The sequence below is a fragment of the Gorilla gorilla genome, chromosome 5, assembly GCF_029281585.2.
Source record: "Gorilla gorilla gorilla isolate KB3781 chromosome 5, NHGRI_mGorGor1-v2.1_pri, whole genome shotgun sequence".
Lineage (NCBI taxonomy): Eukaryota > Metazoa > Chordata > Mammalia > Primates > Hominidae > Gorilla > Gorilla gorilla.
Window position 1 is genome coordinate 69,081,926 of NC_073229.2, and position 17,204 is coordinate 69,099,129.

Below are 17,204 nucleotides of genomic sequence, written 5' to 3' on the forward strand. Positions count from 1 at the left end.
AGTGCACAGAAGAAACAAAATAGGTTAAGGGGGGTTGTTATAGATGAGGCAGTCAGAGAAGACTTCTGCAAGCAGACACCTGAGTGAGTGGAGTTGGGGAGCCCTGAGGAACCCTGGGTGAAGAACATCGGGCAGAATGAATAGAAGTACAAATGTCTTGGGCTGAGAGTGTGTGAGGATTGGAGTGGAGTGAGCAAGGTGGAGGCAGGAGGGGGATGGTGCCAGGAAGGCAACACAGTGGGAAGGCAATATTAAAGATCTTAAAATAAAAGATGACATTTATACAGCAATTGCTATATTCCAGGTACTGTCTGAAGAATCTTATAGATGTTAACTTATTTAATACTTGCAATAACTCTATGAGTGTGTGCTACTATTATTCCTATTTTTAAAAATGAGGTAATAGAGAGAAGTTCATTCACTTGTTTGAGGTTCTCCATAGATACATCTACACAGCCTATAAGTGTTCCAATTTGAACCCACTGCTACATTCTTATGTATTCTGCTGGCCTTTGAATGAATTTTATTTGTTTTATCCTCCTTTCTACACCCTACATTTTGCTTATAGAAGGGAAATAGGTATAATGGACATAAAGGACTAAGACTGTAGGTATTGTTTACAGAATCTCCATCCCCCTTCTCAACCTTTACCCTTGCTGGGAAAGATTGGGAAGATCAAGGAAATTGGATTTTTGTGATGTGTCCCAAGATCAAGTTTCAGGCAGTAAAAATTATTTTTGTTGTTGTTGTTGTTCATTTTCCTTGTGAATCTCCCACTTATTTTCCATTTGATTATTGATCTAGGGTCCATGACCTAGGTGCTCTACATACCAAATTTATATATTGATTTAGCCTGAAAGACACGTAGTTTCAGCACATCATTTGTAAGAGGGGGTTATTGTGGTCAAGCAGGCATGCGGGCTTCACCTACGGCCATTCCTTTGATCCCTTTGAGAGTGATCCATGCTCCCTTGACAGTCTGGGCCTTTCAGTGGAAATGATAGCAGTTACAGATGCACGTACAGACAGCTGCAAGGACCCCATCTCTTATCCCATGAGGCTCCCACTGTTTATATTTTCAAGAAGAAAACAGAATGTATTGTAGAAATTTGTGTGTTTATATGTATTTCTTATTGATTCAAATATTATTTAGAGAGAATCTGGAGTGCTTCGTGCTGTCTCTGAAGGTAACCAGAATCTAGTCATTGGAATGAAAATATGAGAATATTACTGAGGGCAGGGGATTAGAGAACACGGGTTTGGAAGACAGAGGTGGTGACAAAGATCAAGCATTCTTCTATGACACATAAAGCCAAGGAGGCAGAGGAAAGAATTTGAAAGTGAATCATCACAAAAAAATGTCTGAGAATAGAAGAAAGAATAAGAGAGGAAAATTTCTCTGCTTCTTAGTATCATGTAGTGGGAAGAGAAGTGGAATGGGAATTGGGAGATTTGGCTTCTAGTTCCAGTATGTTTCTTGGCCACTGGATGACCTTAGACAAATCATGTAGGTGTGTGGGCTCAATATAGCTATGACCACAGGCAAATTACTTCACCTCTCTGTGCCTTAATTTTCTCATCTGTTAAAATGTCCACAATAATAGTATCAAACTCATGGAGTTGTTGCAAAATTAACCAGTGAATGCAAGTGAAGCCTTAATGTAGAGTCTGACGCATAGTAAACACTCGAAAATGTCAGTTGTTATTATTATTAACTTCTTAAAGCCTGATTTTCTCATATAAAGGGATGAACATCTAATTTTATAAATACACAGTCTTTGCATTATTTTCAAACTCTGAAGAACCTCTGCATTTGAAGAACTTGCTTTTCTTCCCTGCTCCCAGACGATGGTTAAGAAAAGTATGAGTACTCATCACCTGGAGCAAAGAGCCCCAGCTTCTTAGACATGCATTTAAAAGCCTTTGGAATCCTGACCTACTTACACTTCTAGACCTTATTTCCAGTCACTTCTGTTCACACAGCCTACTCATAGGGAAGCTGGAGCCACCTGCCCTTTCTTATGTGTACCATGAGAGAGCCTAACACTTTCACTTGACTGTGACTACCCCCTGCCTTCGCCTCAACTCAGTATCTCAAAATAGGTTTTAACCATCATTCAAGACTCAACTCCATACCAACTTTTTTTGGAAAACATTTATCACTCTCTTACGTGCTCTTGTCCTTCTTAAAACTTTCCTAGTACTCATTTGTGTATCTTTTATAAAACTGATTGTTTCCTATTGTGTATTACAGTCAAGCTTACGTTATAACCTTCTGTGGTATATTAAAGATAACCACAAACTGTCAATATTCCCATTCAGTGGTGAGGTTTGTGTTCCTTCTCTATAAAACAGCGTAGGCTCAGTGGCTGCTTGACCCATAGAACATGTGGGAAATGATCCATAATCCCATGTGAGCTTTTAGATCCAGCCTTAAGAAACACGTGGTTTCCACTTCATGTCTCTTGAACACTTTCTCTAGGGAAAGGCAGACACCACGTGCAAAGTCTTATTCTGTGGCTGCCGTGCTGAAGGGGACTTATAGGCAATCTGTTGACAGTCCTCACTGACTCCCTGACTTCCAGCCATCCCTATGTGGACATGCCAGCCAATTCACCAACTGAATACCATGCCAGCCCATCCACCTGCTGAATACCATGCCAGCCCAACTACCTGCTGAATACCATGCCAGCCCATCACCTGCTAAATACCACGCTAGCCCATCCACCTGCTGATTTTCACCTAACGTCTCTGTCAATACCATGCATAAATAGAATCACCTGGCTGAGACCTATCTGAATTAATAGCTAAAAAGATTTGAGCCGTAAAAAAAAATTGCTGTTTTAAGCCAGTTGTATCTCCCAAAATTCATATGTTGTGTCTCCCAAAATTAATATATTGAAACTTAATTGCCAATGTGACAATGTTAAGAGGAGGGGCCTTTAAGAGATGATTAAGTCATGAGGGCAGAGGTCTCATGGATGGGATTAGGGTCCTTATAAAAGGGCTTAAGGGAGTGGGTTTACTCTCTTATTCTCCTCTTCTACTTGAATAAACATTATTTGTACCCCTATTTTTGCCCCTCCATTCCTTCTGCCATGTGAGGAGACATAGATGGTGTCATCTATGAGGAAGAGACCTTCACTAGACACTGAACCTGTTGGTATCTTGATCTGGTACTTCCCAGCTTCCAGAATTGTGAGAAATAAATTTCCGTTTCTTTTTTAATCAATTATCTAGTCTCAGGTATTTTGTTATAGCAGCACAAATAGACTAAGACAAGGTGGTTTGTTATGCTGCCATAGGTTTTTCTGGGTTCTGAATTCTTTAATATCAGAAACTCTATGGCATTCATCTTTATTTCTCGACAGCAGCCACCAGTAGGCCCAAGCAATTGCACAAGGGTGGGTTCTTTTCTAGAAGTGTCTCCAGACATTCAAATGTGTTTCCGAATCAGAGATTTTCATCCTTGACTGCACATTAGAAACAGAGAGATTGTTCAGTCCTGGTATATGATCCAATCACATGTGACATATGTTATAGTTACTCCTTTATAAAATAGAAGAACATGGTAAAATGAAAAAGCAAATACTTCTTTAATTTGTGTTTAAGAGATAGGCAAATGGATGAATTAAAACATTTCTATTTGATTTTATTAAAGTATGAGTGTTTCTTTTAAATTAGAAATGACCGAAAAATCTTGTTTTTCTCTGAGCTGTGGCTTTACTCATTACAGGGGATAATGGGAACTGCATTTAAATCTAATAGATGTAAATTCATCGTTGGTAGACATTTACGGACTACCGGTTATGCATTTTACCAGGTTCTGAGTGGAGATAGAGGCTAGAAAAAAATATATAAAATACTGATCCTGTCCTCAAGTTGTTTATGTCTTATCAATTATGTTGAGCAATACAAGGAAAGGAGATAACTAAAGGATGTAATGATCAAAGATATAAATGATAAACATAATTTGGCCAAGGAAAGGGGATGCCAGGCAAAAAGAAAAACACATGTGAAACCATAGAGACAAAATAAGGTTAGTCAGCAGAGACCAGCCTGGAGAGTGGACATGCTGGGGAGAAGAGAGGAATAAAGTCAAGCTGGTTGCGTGGGAGAAAATTATGAAAGAGATTCCTTAAAATCCATCAAGTCTTTTCCAAAAGAATACAATTCTGTTATATTATAATATTGAGTGGCACACACACCATTTGATCTCCAGATACTTGAGTAAAGGTAATATTTTGTAGAGGTAAACTAGCCATACCTTAGCATCATTTTTGAAGTTCCTCTGCTCAGTCGTTAACAAGACCTTTTGCCCCAAGGAGGTGAGTCTCTCACACAGGTACCACCTCTGCCCATGACTGAGGAGGGGGAAAGATGCAAAATGCAATTGTCCCATTTGGGCAGTTGGATATCAGTTGTCAGTCCAGCCTCTGGAAAAATTTATGAATTTGGTGCAAGGAACTAGCTTTTCTAATGCTTTGGGACCCTGTACACCAGAATGATAACCTAGGAATACAGGAGGCAGTAGGGGAAAATTATTCTTACCCCTGTGAAAATCTCCCAGATGCTAAGGGGAAAATTGAGAAGTCTGTTCATCTTTAAATTCACACCTCCATTCTTCTATGGCTCTTTCTTTGACTAAATAGCAATTAGCGTACATACATCAATTGTTCAACCACTGTTAAAAATTCTAGCATAAATCAATGATCACCTCTGTAAATATACTTACGTATACAGTACTTGGTTGTGTTTATGTGTGTTAATGACTTCATATTTGCTAAAGATAGAACAATGAGCAAAACAGACAGGGGTTCGTTCTGCCCTTCTGGTGCTTGAAGTCTATTGGGGAATAAGACATTTAGCAATGAGTTATTTAATTATAAATTTAATTAATGCATTAAAGAAGTATGGACTATTAATAAGATTTGCCAAAATGGAGAGAATATCCTGGCCACAACAACTCAGCAATCCTACTTCATATGGGAAGTCATTTATAATTATATACAAATGGGTATTTTGATTTCATACCTCAGTGTCAGGAACATGTTTATGAACTGGTCTCTGGAAGAAGGAACTGCTATAGGAAGCTTCAGATGCAATTGCAGGTAACAGAATACATAAGGCCTCTGCCTTTAAGGCCACCTGGGAAGTGGCCATGCCACATTCTTTAGGTACCAACCTCTGCATTGTAACAGATGAATGAGCCCTGTTCCTAGATGGCTACACTTATCAAGGAGGAAAGAGAGCTAATATGTTTTCAATAAACTCCTGAGAACAAGGTTTAAATCCGAAAAGTGTTTCTGGTCAAATAAGTTAATTTAAAAATTCAATTAACAAAAATCTACTGTTCTCTTAACATCATAGCTGATGTTTGACTGAATCACTTTAAGATATTGGTCCTCTGGAGAATGAGGGTAGTGACTGAAAAATTCCCAGATTAAGGAAAGATAATTTTTTTCTCTTAATTAAAATATAGTCATCTAGTTTTTAAGAAGAGCCATATTTCACATAAAGAAGTTGAAGAGTTTTACAATTATAGTTATTTGTCTATAAAATTAATACCCAGTTGGCATTAGGATATCTGCTAAAATGACCAGGGAGGATTAAGTTCTAGTTTTGAACATTACCTGTGAATATTATCACTAAAAACACTAAAGTATTTTCCCTTCCTTCATAGCAAAGTGTCATCTCTTCAGAGACAACAGAGCCATTTGACAAAGGCTCTTGCTAAAGTATAATTTTATCTGACTTAACCTAAAGGTTAGTTGAAAGACTTAGTATTACAAACCACATATTTTTTTAAAGGTTTGGGAATAATGTATAGGTAGAGGAAAATGCAAATCCTAAAAGTAAATATTAATACTGACTGCTGCCCCCCAAGGCACAACTCTTATAACTTGGATCATATTAACCATAATTTGGAAACGAAATTAACATTTTAATTGTTTTTGTTCTCTAAAGCCACCCTTTCTCCCCTTTGCATTCCCTCATCCCTACCCTGGACTCCATTTCCTTAAACATTGAAAAGGAGAACTTCTCTTTTCCCACTACACTAGTTTCCGTGGCTGCCATAACAAATTACCACGAACTTGGTGGATGGAAACAACAGAAATGTATTCTCTCATAATTCTGGAGGCCGCAAGTCTGAAATCAAGGTGTCAGCAGTGCTATACTCCCCTTGGAGGCTCTAGGAGAGAGTCCTTCCTTGCCTCTTCCAGTTTCCTCTGGTTGTTGGCATTCGTTGACTTAAGGTTGCATATTTCCAATCTGTATTTTCATCATTACATTGCTTTCCCCCCCCGTGTTTTTTCCTCTTCCCTCTCATAATGATGCTTGTAATGGCATGTAAGACCGACCTAAAGATAACTCAAGATTATCACCTTCTTTCAAGATCCTTAATTTAATCACATCACAAAAATCCTCCAAATAAAGTAACAGGCACATGTTCCAGGGACTTCATGTGGGTAGCTTCTGGAGGGGGGCATTTTTTGCTTACAGCACCCACCATTAGGAAGTGACACTCTTTCATGTGAGTAAGGCTGTATTTCCTACAAGAATGTATGCTTCTGGATGATAGGGAGTAACACCTTTTGAATCCTTTACAGTACCTTGTATAGACTGAGGACATAATAGAGGCTTTATTAATTCTTAGCAAATGGTAGAAAATATATAAACTAACCTTAGATAACATATAGAAACGTGAACTTCTTGGAGAAAAAATGTTATGTATGACCACAAGTTCAAGAACAAGTTGCCAGAATTAACCATTTAACCTACTACATCTTCACCAACCCATAGTAAAAATAATTTTCGGGGACCCTAAAACCCACCTCCAGTTAAATTATCCTCACTTCAGTCATGTTGCCTTTCCAAGTTCTCCAGCTGCTGCTCCTCATTCTCTTCCTCTCAAAGATACCTTCTACTTTGGGCTTGTCACTATTATATCCCCCACTGATGAAATTTACCTAACCTGATGCTTAGATGCGTAGATCTCAACTAGCTAATGCAATAGCTAATCTTTCAGAACATCTCATTGACCAACTAGCCAACATCAGTAATAACAATTTCCAAGTAAGATGTTTTTAAATGCAGCCACCTTGGGGTAATGGTGCTCTTCTGTTGAAATGGGAGTTGAAAGGCTCGTGACACTGGAATGTTTGCTATGGATTTCCTAAAATCATATCTAATAAGTGGAAGAACTGGGGCTTGGGTTTTAGGTGTCAAATCTCATTCTTTGTCCATTTTACAACAACCACTTCTGATCTATCACCAGCTGAGAAGGTGCTCTTAATCATGTCCCAAATCTGGCCATGTTTACCTCCAGGCTAGAAGATAGCCCTGCTCCCAAATTTGGTCCTACTTAACTTTTAATTTTTTGTAACTCAAATCTATTTTCTCATTTCTTTTTATTTATGTATTTATTTTTTGAGATGGAGTTTTGCTTTTGTTGCCAAGGCTGGAGTTCAATGGCACAATCTCAGCTTAGTGCAACCTCCACCTCCCAGGTTCAAGTGATTCTCCTGCCTCAGCCTCCTGAGCATTATAGGCATGTGCCACCACGCCTGGCTAATTTTGTATTTTTAGTAGAGACAGGGTTTCTCCATGTTGGTCAGGCTGGTCTCGAACTCCCGACTTCAGGTGATCCACCCACCTCGGCCTCCCAAAGTGCTGGATTACAGGCATGAGCCACCATACCCAGCTATTTCCTCATTTCTTCAGTGAATTTTTAAATTTGAATTGGGCAGGGCTCCATTTTTTTCCTTTGGCTTCTCAAAGATAGAGTGATAGGAATTGAGCTGGCCTCCCACGCCAGTGGTAAGGGCCTTTATTACCACACCCACTTTTGAATCCTGGAATTTACTAGCACAAAAGGGAAGCTTTTCAAAGTTCATTTTATGCCATTTCTCTCTTTTCAATCATATAACTTTAAAAATGCCCATATATATATATATGTGTGTGTGTATATATATATATGTATATATATATACGTATATATGTGTATATATATACGTATATATATATATATACACACATATGTTTTTTTTTTTTTTTACAAAAAGTAGAAAATTCCCTTCTGGACTTATTTTCCATGTGCTGAGTTTAAGCCTGGAGCACACTTTTACTGCTGGAAATAGGGGGTTATAATGAAAATGCTGACACAACTTCGACCATAGAGGTGCTAGCAGGCATTGCTGTAATAAATAATGTGGGAAATATTTTACACTTCAAGGCAATTACATGTTCAGCCATCTTTAGGATAGCTGGCCCATGAAGGGTGGGGATTAGGTTTCTGTGACAAGTGTAAAAGACCCATGACTCATGAATGCCGGGAGGTACGAATGAATTACAAGAGCTGAGTGAAAGCCACATAATTACCTATCATAGGTAAAAAATATTCTGTTTATTTGCAGGAGAGAAAGATGGCAACATCCAGCCAAGGCACTTCTGCCAGTTTGGGATTTGACCAAGAAGGCTGGAGGTGGTGATTGTTGGGCAATGCTGTCTGTGAACTGCCTCATGAGCATAGAAGCTGATTTTTATTCTTGACCTTTTCTTCATATAAATATGTTTTCAGTGTTTCCTGAAGGATGAGAGTGTCTGTGCATCCACAGACAGTAATGCAGAGAGAGGGGCACTGGAGATAGTGACGGAGCATTCACTAACTCAGTTCTGCTCAGTCTGTGTGTTCATTGGCATGCCCTGTCTTGTCTTTTGATTGCTACATTCATTCTCTCCTTTGTAGCTGAGGAAAACAGCAGTGGCTGTTCAGGTGCCTTCTCCCAGGGGCTATTCACCTGTAGGTATGGGAAGTTTACTTTTACTTCTCTTCCTCCCCAAGTGTCTAGAACAAACTTGGTATGGCAATGAATTAGGTTGTATGAGTTACAGATTCCCCTGTGTGGGTTAGATACTCCATAGCAGTCTCTAATTCCTGAAACATAGCACTTACAGTATTTTATTCCTTCTACTTCGTGACTGAATTCTCCCTTCCTTTAGACTGTAAGCTTCATGAGTATAGAAACTGTATCTGTCTTATTTGGAGTTGTACTTTCAAAGCCTAGCATGCTGTCTGGCACATGGCTGAAACTCTGTAAATAAATTAAAGAGTGGCCTTATTGGTTAAAACATCTTGTATGTCCTTTCATTTCACAAACAATATTGTGCCTGATCCTATGTGCAGGCATTGCTTTAGTCATTTCAATACAAATGAGTGATATTCTCTACCCTAGAGGAGCTTTCATTATAGTAGAGAACTTAACTGAGTGAATAATCACAATGTAGTCTGACAAAGGCTGTAAACAGTGGCATGAACCAGACAGAATGTTGGTAAAGGGGAGGAGTGATCAATTCAGTATATGTCACTTATTAACTATAGATGCTTATAATATTTAGCCTTGTATTATTAGTTATCGGTTCATTTATGCATCCTATCACCCCCATCAATCATCAGCCATATGTTCTACATCTTCATTTCTTCTGCAACACCTAGCTCAGAGTATATCTAGATAGTTACTGAAGAGGACATTATGATGAAAGTAGACATGTGTTTTAGTCCATCTAAAGCATACTCTAACGGAATGCTGTAGACTGGGTGGCTTATACACAATTTCTTATTTACACTTCTGGAGGTTGGGATATTCAAGATCAAGGCGCTGGCAGATCGGGTGTATGATGAGGGCTTGCTTTCTGATTCATAGTTGTCTTTCGGCCTGGCTCTCATGTGGAAGAAGGGGCAAGGTTGCTCTCTGCAGCCTTTTTTCGAAGGGCACCAATCCCATTTTTGAAAGCACTATCTGCATGACCTAATTACCTACCAAAAAACCCCACCTCTTACTACCATCACATTGGGGGTTAAGATTTCAACACATGAATTTTTGTTCACTGGGGAGCAAACATTGAGTCTTTAGCAATGGGAAATATAACTTAAAGTTAGATTACTTGGAAATAAATACCAATCTGGCTCCTTACTTACTTGTGACCTTTAGTTCACTGTTTAACCTTCCCTAAACCTTCTGAGCATTAGTTTTTTAGTCTATAAAACTATGATATTTATCTCACAGTTCTATTTTGGCAATTAGACAAATAGCAATTAAATAAATTCTGTGAACTCAGTAAGTATTTTTGTTTATTTATTTTTTGCTTTTGTTCTGCATCTAAATAAATATCAGTTTGTTCATCATGAGATAAATTACATGTTGAACTAGAAATATAGATGGTTGGAAATTGTGAAGCTGACATTTCCCTTGAAATGGCTTGGTGTTTTATAGCATTTAACAGTTTGGTGGTCCTAAGTTTAGGATAAGTTATGTGATAGAATAGAATTTGTTCAGATCACTATTCACAGACTTATCTGGGTAAGTATCTTCATATCACTGTGCCTAAACTTATTCACCTGTAATTCATTCATCAAAAATTTCCATTCAAGTTATAATTTGAAAATCCACTAATGAAGATGGTAATAGTGGGAAGTAAGCACCACCACTTCTCACTGTACTTTCCTCACTTTTTTTTTCTTAACTTGTAGGAAACTATAGACAATGCCAAGTCAGAGAAGAGAAATATTTCATTAACTAAATTCTTTGAAGTTTCAGATAGAATTTCAGCTGTAGTTTCCATACTCCTGATGAAACAACACGTGGGAACTGTGCCTTTCACGTGTGTGTGTGTGTGTGTGTGTGTGTGTGTGTGTGTGTGTGTGTGTGTGTGGTGTGTGTTTTGCATAACTGCCAGTAGCCAGAAGACATAGGAAAAACCAGAAGCCGTGTATCATTAACAGTAAAAACTTTACTCCGATTATCACTTTGGGTCACACAGCTTCTGGGACTTCTTCCTTCTGAGCCATGAAGGTTGAAGTGAAACTGGCTGATCCCTGAGAGCCATTTTGTGTTCAAGCTTGTTCACTCTGGAAAATAATAAAAGAAAGCCTGGGGACCACAAATTTGTATTTATTATATTTTAGATTTTAACATGAATAAGTGCAATCTTCTAGTTGAACTATTATTTGATTAAATAATTGACAAGTATTTGCTTTGACATACGCATTTCTTGAAATGTTCTATTTTTGATAACAGAGAACCTAGTGAATTAAATTATCTTAAACCCATCCTCCTGCTGTCAGAGGTATGAGTAGATACCTTTATAAATGCTGTATTTAATTGTTGCTTAATAAAATTGTGAAAGTGAGTCACAGTATTTCAGAGTTCCTCTTTAAATATTTGCAAGGCTGTATTAAGTAATGCATTAAAGTACATGTATTACAGTATGTGTATACATTTTTCATTCCCAGAAAAAGCCATGATTATTAAAGAGGTTTAAAATAACGTGCACTAATTTATTATCACTGGTTATAAAGACTTTGGAAGGGTGCGCTGAACATTATGTTAGCATTGATGTGTCAATCTTTTAGTTGAAGGATGGCACGTCTGAATCCCAGAACAGCCTTAATTAACAGAAAATAATTAGCATCATTTCCCCAGCAGAGAATATGAAGCTTTTTTTTTTCCAACAGAATCCATTGATTGATAATTAAGGAGGAGTTAGTTGTAATAAAACTCCCAGTATTGCAATTTCTAATTGGCCTTTCAGGACATTTTACAGTTACAGTTACTTTGTTCCAGGCATTTTCTGCCTTTTGAAGAGTTTTAATAAGAATCTTTCCTCTCCAAAGCCAAGACTCTGCAGGTGATGAAGGAAGAGGAGGTGGCAGCGCATGGGAGTGCATTAATATCAGGTGGGCAGAGCAGCGGCTGGAGAGCTTTTCATTTCCTTTTAAGTTTTTGTGGTCACCATATTTTGTTCCTTCAGGGCTAAACTTGTTCCTGGAACAAGTAGGACCTGCCTGAGGGTCTCTCTCTGCAGGAAGCATTCTACAATCTGGGGACCCTTTCTGTTGTAGAAGGCCCTTTAATAACTTTTCATTAAGGGGTTTCTTTTTTCTTTTTTTTTTTTTTAGATAGAGTCTTGCCTTCCTCTATACAATGTACAAATCCCTGATCATCCCTTTAACAATGTAAGAATGTACTTCTTTTCTTGAAGACCTATGTTTCCGCCACTTTCAACACTTCCTTTCTGTCTTAATTTCTAACTTTCTCTGGTCTGCTCTTTTGTGTGCAAGGCACAAAGAGGAACATATTTTATATGCATATTGTAGAAAAAAATGAGTAACAGTAAACTGAAGAAGAAAGTAAAAATACATTCTACTGATTATACTATTGAAATTTTATATTTTGGTGTATTTCCTTCTGGTCATATTTTCTATGTATTTTCTACGTATTTTCTACATAATTGAGTTCAAATTTTTAATGAAACATGAACTTCTAGAAATTTTGTTTCATTATTCTTTAAAGCTAGAAAACTGTACCAATTTTTTTGACTTAAATGAAGTAGCTGTTTGCTGTTTTGATTTGCTCTTTGTTGACTCATTTGGTTGAGTGTAAGAATTCTGTTATTCTTACCAACAAGATGTTTGTATTTGATGGGTTTTGTTTATAATATGAGAATGAAATTTCCCTTCCATTTTTTATAAATGTAGTTTTTAATTTAGAAAGATAAATTAGGTCCAGCCTTGTCAACAGAGTGAAACTCCCTGTTTCAAAAAATAAAAAAGATAAGTTAGGTAGATGAGATAAACTAAATAACTAAATTATAGGAAAAAACTGTACAAGCCATGGATCATTGTATTGATTTTTGAAAAGATCATAATCCTCCCATAGAGAGTAGCTCAAAAGAAAGAAAAAACTAAATTTAGGCTTTTGATGGTCTGTTTGAAGATATATCTATTCATAAAGTTTCCCATAGATTACAACAGATGTTCAATTTAAAGGAAACAAAAGAATAGGAACTTTTAAAATCAGAAGAAAAATGCACAAAACAGACAAATGTAATAAATATATTCACTCAATACAAGTTATTAAGATTGCATTGCCTTTTATCAACAAATATTAACACACTTTGAGGAAATATTAAATAAAAATAAAATGGAAAATTTCTGTATAATGGGACACATAAGTACAGTAGATGCTTAATATATTTTTTAAGTTATGTAAGGAAAATATAGTTTAACAAAACATTGATTAGAACACATTTGATACATAAAATATCACAAAAAATTTAAATGTCTACTAAATAAAAAATGCACATGTATTATTTGAATCACAACCAACTACCTATCTCCATTTTTCTCATGTGGATATAAGGTCTCCCTCTTCCCCAACATGAATAAATAGCCGATTACCTCCCTGGAAATATACACAAAAGAACAGAAGGCTATGGTTTGATTTGGGTCAATATTTATTGGAGGATGTTAGTAGTTGCCCTCCAGGACCATAGAGATATCTGAGTAATCTCCTTCTATAATGCTAGCTCTGAGCAACATAGCTTCCTGCTGAATCTACAGGATGAATTAATCACAAAATGTATCCCTATGTAATTGAATGAATTTGCTGACCATCACTATATATAAACTAATCACATTTTAGAAAGGACATCTAACCCCAAATACCAGATCATTGTAGATTCATTTCTATTGACCTATATTTTTGGGTCTTAGTTAACTTCCTATTTCAGTTATTTAGAATTAAAAATACTAAAGCCTGAGTATTAGTTTCGCCATTAAATTAGCAAGAAGTAAAAAACTTAAAAGTAGAAAAAATATATAAAGCTTTTTAACATTAGTGTATATGAAAATTTATTTTAAAGTATTTTTTAAAAATTACTTATTCAGTATGTGAATACACACACACACACACACACACACACACACACACCACATTGCAGAACACTATTCAATCTCCCAATATGTGAGTTTAAGCCAACCTGAGGAGAGTTGGCCTGTTAGAACACACAATTCTCAGATCACAGTTGGATATTTCCATATAGTAACCTCTTTCTGTTAGCGAGTGCTAGATCCTACTACCTTGAGTTCTGAATGATCCACAGTATGTGTTGTTTATTTTTCTCTGGTGTCCTCTTTTTTACTAGTTTGTTTCAGTTATGTCAAATATTTTGAACCCATAAGGGCTGGCAAAATTTTGGATGTGACAATCCTGGACTTGCCATATATATGTATGTGTATATATATATATATATGTTAGGGTTAGATTATACAGTATTATGAAACCAAAAAGTATACTTCTTTAAACAAGACAGAGTTTTATTTTCTCTCAGATAAAATTCTGGAGGTGTTCAGTTCAAAGGTGATATGTTGCTCTGTTTTACAAAGTCCATGTAGAACTAGATTTCATTTATCGCACCACTTTGCTGTCTCTGAGGTGTGGTATCCATCCTCATGACCCAAGATGATGGTGTCTCATTCTAGGCAGGATGACGGTTAAATGAATGAAGAACAAGGGTCAAACTGTGCACACGAGATAGTTAATTCCCTGAACCTACCAAAGGATACCATTTATTTCTTCTTAGACAAAACTCAGTTCCACAGCCTTGTCATGCTGCAAGGGAGCCTGGGAAATGTAACTGTTTAGGGAGCCTTGTGCCAAGAAAAAAGTCTAATATGGTGGAAGAAAAGGCAGAGTGAGTAAGTAGGGCAATGAAAGGCTTCAAAGAAACAAAAGAAGAGGCTTGTGTTAGATTAATTTCCCTAGAAGCACACAAGCGGCCAGAGCATATAATCACTATTGAGAGTACTCTCGGGAGAAACAGGTGACAGGTGCGTTGAACAGACAGGGAAAGGGAAGGAACTACAGATGAATGAGGTTTTATTTTATCCTGATCACGAAGGGAGTTCTGGAGCAAGAATGGGTTGCAACAATATGTCCTACCTCAGACAAGGAAAGAGACTTTTAGAATTGCAGTCATTCAATAATCATGGACAACTGCTTATTTCTCTCTCGCTCTCATTAATAACAAATTTATTAGCGTTTCCACGATTGGTGATGCTGTAGAGGAGGAGAGGCAGGAAGATTGGGAGACACCTCCTGTGTGTGTGTTACGGGGTGGTTCTTTGTTCTATAGAATCATAGTGCCTGATATCAGAAATTTGTGATCACATACCTCAGTTATTTGATTATATAATGTAGACAAATAATCTATTTAGTATAGCACCTCTACACACCGAACTTAAGTATGAACAAATGAACCACCTTCTATAAGAGTTTTAAATGCTGCTTCTGACAAGAAGATTCTAATACTAGGTGATCCCTTGGGAAAAATAAATACATCTGGGTATATGGAGTGTTTGGTATCTTTTCTTTTTCCTCCTCCTCTCCCTCTTCCTCCTCCTGCCCCTTCTCCTCTTTTTTCTTTCCTTTGTGCTTGTTGCTTTGCCTCATCTTTGATGCCAACTTAAAAGGAAGAACTCAAATGAATTATAACTGTAAGATTGTTTTTTCCTCAAAACAAAATAAAAGAATAGTGCTCTTGTCCATAAGGCCATCAAAAACCAGTAGGAACATTTGGTGCAATCAATCTATTACAAACCAATTTTATAGCTATATAATGAGATCTAATTGCTGCTTTATTAGTCTGGCTAATATTAAAAGTGTCAGTAATTGCTTTGCATTTAAGTTGGTTTTCCAATTTAAATGGCATGTCCAATACATTACCATTAACTTATGTACTGCTTTTATTTAATAGATTTTTCTCTTTCTGGTCTGCATTTATAGAATTTTCCCTTTCTGACTGGCTGAAATGGGAAAAAGAGAGAAATAGGATAAATAAAAATTTATATTATAAATTCTTGCATTTCTGGGTTGCTATAATGTATCTTCAATACTAAAGAATTCATGTGACCTGAGATCTTTATCTGGCTGTTACTCCAACTACATGTAAAAGAAAAGTTGAGCAAGTGAAATGTTTTGTCAGAGTATGCAAAATGTTATTAATAATTGAAATAACTGGATTAGCCATTTCCAATTCATTTCATTCAACCATATTAATTAATAGATCAATGTAATGTCTAATGAAGTAACTCAGTGATTGGCGATTGGGGAAATCAAAGAGATTAGAAGGAATCAAATAGATCATTTATACAATTATTTTAAACTGCTGTAGAAATATGGCCCATGTCTTGCATGCTAATGACCAGTTTCCATGATCACATCCTCTGGAAAAAAAACTTTGTTTTCCAAAAACAATGTATACCTAATTTTTATTAGTCCATTCCACCTTGAGGTAAACTAAATCAGGTTTCTATGGAAATCAGTAGGAGCCAAGTAACTGTGGGAAACATTCTGTATTTTATGGGTGATTTACTAAACCTGAATTTTCACATCAAGGGCTAAAAAAACCAATTTATATTTCAAGTCAATCTCTCTATCTTCGAGACATATATGCTGTTTTTTACATTTTTATAATAACTTTAAAGGGATAACGCTCTTGACAATATTTTTCTCCTACTTGGTACTTAAAATTTCTAAGCTTCTTCATGCTTTATTGCAGTTCACCTTGTCAGTATAGCTACAGTGGCTAGACCATGGGCTCTGGAGTTGGACAGCCTAGATCAACATCCTGGATCCTCTTCCTACCTGTGCGTCCTTGGGAAGTTACTTAATCATTCTGTGCTTCAATTTCCTCATTTGTAAAATGGGGATAATAATAAAAACTGTTTCTTAGGATTATTTTGAAGTTTGAATAAAATGAAAACTAAGCACCCTCTCTATAAAAGAAGCTTTTATTAATATTACTATTATCTTAAAACCAATGGTAGCAAATTAAAAATTCATAAGATTTAAATAATATTTCTGCCAACACATGGCAGAATAGTTCTGATCTAGCATTTGGTGACCATTATAGTTGTACCATGTATTTTGCCAGGTACATAGAAAGACTTTTATGAATATTTCTTGAATGAATGAGTGTTCAGGCCCTAGATAATGTTTGTTAAAAGAAGTCTGGCATACATACTTTCAGATTACCCTGATGCAATAGTCTGTTCGAGTCAGAAGTCATCTTTGACATGTAATCTCATTTTAGTAGCCCTCCCTTCTTATTCCATCACTAAGAATTTTTGATGTGAGCAGAAATTGTTACTCTAATCTAGAAGTTACCAATTCATGTATAATATAAAGAGGGAAGGTATAAGACTGTAAGAAGGGAAGAGTTCTAAGTTGAAGTAAAACAAATATGTGCCTTCTATAAAAAGAGCAGTTGTTTTGTGGCTCTTACCAATTTTACTGTGAAGAAATTTGAGCACAATGTCGCCATGATTTCTAGTGATTCAAGAAAAGCTAGAAATCTGATGA